A 4,942-nucleotide genomic window follows, 5' to 3' on the forward strand; every position below is an offset into this window, starting at 1 on the left:
GATTAGGATGTAAATAAGTATTGTTTAAATAAGTAATTTAACATATATAAGAGATATATATGTTATATATTTACCATTATCTATTATATTATTAATTAATATTGTGAATTTAGAAATATATAGCAATCTCTAAGGTTGTATATATAGACCTTGGTCAGAGCTTATGATTGATATCCAACTCTCAAATATATTTTAAGATTCTTAAAAATTTATCTTCATTCAATGCTTTTATTATGTTTGACAATCTAATTTTGATTATAATTATTGAATTTGTTAAGTACAGGTTATATTATTGTCATTAATTCTCCAACTGATCTTGTTTCACGTTTAAATCCTTCAAAATACGAATGGAAAATCCGGGTTAGAATCTTGTGTTTATGGGAAGAAAAATCTCTCCAACTTGGTTCAACCCTAGAGATGATTTTAACTGATGATCAGGTTTGTTAAATGTTTTAATTCTTAGACAATGGCATGTAATCCGTGTGTCTAATTTTCCACAAGGGAAAGGGAAAGTCAAGCTCCCCAAGCTGAAAACTCCACCAAATAAATTATCGGCGTTGTTATATAATCAAGATGATAGGAGTGACAACTTTCGTGATAATATAAGAGCATACAATATGATGTTTTCCTTCACGTCGTTAAGTGGGGAAATAAATCATTCTATTATGCTCTCTCAAATTCCAGGTATATAAATAGTATTTTTTTTTTTTTGCAAACAAAATCTAATACAAATAGATTCTCAGTTTGATGTTATTATATCCAGGGGAAGAGAGGCAATATTTGAGTTCATATAGTGTTGAGACTTTCGATACAAGTTCTTACGATGACATGATATACACTAAGGAATTCTTAAACAGTATTCAAGTTTCTGGATTACCTAACCNAGTATAATAATGATGCTTATTTTCCAGCTGAATCGATCAAATTTTTTTTTCTAATTAATATCAAGTATTATTTTATATAATCACAATGCTTATATCGATTGTATTTTTCTCTTATAACTGATCTCATAATTNTCTATCATATTGCTTAGGAATATTGATCCTAAGGGAGGTTTATGCAATGGAACGAGATTGATTGTTACTCAAATGGCTAATCATGTNTTTTTTAAAATTCCTTTTTAGTTTCAATTTAATTAGATTAATTATTTCCATGTTTTAAATTATTACTTAAAAAAATATATATATATATTGAACAGAATATACCTAAAGAACACCACAATGGCGNGGATGTTTGTTTCTACACCGGATGCAAAGTTTCCCTTACATATGAGGTGTCGTCATTTTCCTGTTGCTCTTGCATTTGCGATTACTATTAACAAAAGCCAGGGTCAGACGTTAGAACATGTTGGATTGTTTCTACCTAAGCCTGTATTTACACATGGACAGCTTTACGTTGCATNAAATCCCATATCAATTTGTTTGGTGTCATAAAGAGATGATATGGAAGCCAAGCTCAAAGAGAAGACACTTTTTTTTTACCCTACAATGTTGCTGTTGCATTTGTTCCTTTGGTTTAGTTTTTATTTATTTTAATGTAACAATAATTTAATTATTAATATATTGATCTTTTATCTTTTAAAATATTACACTTTTTTGAATTTTGACTAATAGAATCATTAATTACTAATTTTGATAATATTTAATTTGTGAATAAATTTATTATAAATGTTTCTGACAATATTTATAAATTATTTTATTGTAAATAAAAAAATTATTTAAAAATTATTTTATTATAAATTAAAAAATTATACATAAATAAATAAAAAATAAAAATGTATATTTTTAAACTTATATAATTTCGTAAATTTAAACGATGAATATGTAAGAAAATTTTATTATATACCTTCATTTGTAAAAATCAAACTCGCAAAGGAGAAAGCCCACGATTTTTAAGAAATTTACAAATTTGAAATGATAAAGGTAGAAATAACTATTGTTTGAAAAAGAAAATTAAAATATCTCAAAAAATATATACATAAACATGTTATACATACTTACTTAAGTGGATGATTATCTTTATAAGTATATTTATTATAATAAAATTAAAGTGATAAAGATGGAAATTATTATAATTATGAAAATGAATATATGTTGGTTATATTTAAAAATAAAAAATAAAAAAATAACATAAACGATATGATTAGGATGTAAATAAGTATTGTTTAAATAAGTAATTTAACATATATAAGAGATATATATGTTATATATTTACCATTATCTATTATATTATTAATTAATATTGTGAATTTAGAAATATATAGCAATCTCTAAGGTTGTATATATAGACCTTGGTCAGAGCTTATGATTGATATCCAACTCTCAAATATATTTTAAGATTCTTAAAAATTTATCTTCATTCAATGCTTTTATTATGTTTGACAATCTAATTTTGATTATAATTATTGAATTTGTTAAGTACAGGTTATATTATTGTCATTAATTCTCCAACTGATCTTGTTTCACGTTTAAATCCTTCAAAATACGAATGGAAAATCCGGGTTAGAATCTTGTGTTTATGGGAAGAAAAATCTCTCCAACTTGGTTCAACCCTAGAGATGATTTTAACTGATGATCAGGTTTGTTAAATGTTTTAATTCTTAGACAATGGCATGTAATCCGTGTGTCTAATTTTCCACAAGGGAAAGGGAAAGTCAAGCTCCCCAAGCTGAAAACTCCACCAAATAAATTATCGGCGTTGTTATATAATCAAGATGATAGGAGTGACAACTTTCGTGATAATATAAGAGCATACAATATGATGTTTTCCTTCACGTCGTTAAGTGGGGAAATAAATCATTCTATTATGCTCTCTCAAATTCCAGGTATATAAATAGTATTTTTTTTTTTTTGCAAACAAAATCTAATACAAATAGATTCTCAGTTTGATGTTATTATATCCAGGGGAAGAGAGGCAATATTTGAGTTCATATAGTGTTGAGACTTTCGATACAAGTTCTTACGATGACATGATATACACTAAGGAATTCTTAAACAGTATTCAAGTTTCTGGATTACCTAACCATGTTCTGACATTGAAAAAGGGAGCATCTATCATATTGCTTAGGAATATTGATCCTAAGGGAGGTTTATGCAATGGAACGAGATTGATTGTTACTCAAATGGCTAATCATGTTATCGAAGCAAGGATTGTAACAGGTGAAAAAAATGTCATTGATAGAGTTCTTATTCTTAGGATGTTTGTTTCTACACCGGATGCAAAGTTTCCCTTACATATGAGGTGTCGTCATTTTCCTGTTGCTCTTGCATTTGCGATTACTATTAACAAAAGCCAGGGTCAGACGTTAGAACATGTTGGATTGTTTCTACCTAAGCCTGTATTTACACATGGACAGCTTTACGTTGCATCCTCTAGAGTGACAAGCAGAAAATGACTGAAGGTTTTGATTACAGATGAAGAAGGGAAATGCCAAAACAAAACCCTTAGTGTGGTTTTCAAAGAAGTCTTTGAAAATATATGATTTTATTTTAAGCATTTCATATCAACTATAACATTTCGTTTTATACATTTGTTATTCGATTTTCATGGTTCCTTTTACATTTAATANTCTTTTAAAATATTACACTTTTTTGAATTTTGACTAATAGAATCATTAATTACTAATTTTGATAATATTTAATTTGTGAATAAATTTATTATAAATGTTTCTGACAATATTTATAAATTATTTTATTGTAAATAAAAAAATTATTTAAAAATTATTTTATTATAAATTAAAAAATTATACATAAATAAATNTGAATTTCAGGGTTTATTTTCCTTTATAAAAATAAAAAAGTGACAACACTTTTCTTAAGACAATATTTATTTATATAATAGATTATAAATTTTAATAATCGCAAAAAGGTGAGCCACTTAAACGATTAAGGCGAAACGTTAAGACGTGACACTTTGTATTCTCTCGAAGCCAAAAAATCCCCCTTTCGTTTTCGATTACAGAGAAGAACCCTAATTTGTGAAATTATGAGAATCGATTATATTGCTAATCTTCTTCCCAGAAGAACTAATTGGTATATCCAAGCGAAGGTCTTACATTCTTGGAGTGTCAGAGAGTTCTTTACAAAACGAGTTCTGCTTCTTGTGGATGTAAAGGTTAGAGTTTCTATTTGGATGATTTTTTACTTAATTTCCAAGTTCTAACAGTTATTGTAGTTAACACTTCTTACACAATTGTTGTTAAACTGTGAAGGGTGACACAATTGAAGCATCTTTTTTACCCAATACATTCGCTAAACTCCAAAAATATATCGACAATGGTGAGTGGTTAGAAATTAGAGATTTCAAAGTCATCAATCCAACTCTGCTGGAGAGGAATACCCACCATCCTTATCAGATTAAATTTACGGATGCTACCACGATGATGTTGCTCCAATCATTGAGTCCAAAGAATTATTTTCGATTCGAGGATTTGGATGACATATACCGTGGGAGAATAAATCATCCCATCTCTTTCGGTAAATGTTTCTTTAATTTATTTTATATAGTTCTGGTACAATCCGTGAATATAATAAATTGGTGTCTTTCTGTTCGGAAAGCTACAATCTTTTTATAAATTTTGGAGCTTTGTGTATTGGTCCCTCCTATAGAAAGTATGACTTAAACCTACCAAAGATAGTTTAGTAACACTTTGGAAACCTAAATTCTGTCTTTTTTTCGATATAGATGTTTGTGGGTGTATAATGAATGTGGAATATAAAAGAAGACCTGCGAGTGCCATTAATAGTGATGAAGTTGTTCTCATATTGTTGAATGGCAGGTGAAAGAAATTTACTCTACCTTAAAGACAATTATTACATTTTATAGTTGTCTATGTTAAGATTTATATTANTAATTCTCCAACTGATCTTGTTTCACGTTTAAATCCTTCAAAATACGAATGGAAAATCCGGGTTAGAATCTTGTGTTTATGGGAAGAAAAATC

This window comes from Camelina sativa, chromosome 10 (genome assembly GCF_000633955.1).
Source record: "Camelina sativa cultivar DH55 chromosome 10, Cs, whole genome shotgun sequence".
Lineage (NCBI taxonomy): Eukaryota > Viridiplantae > Streptophyta > Magnoliopsida > Brassicales > Brassicaceae > Camelina > Camelina sativa.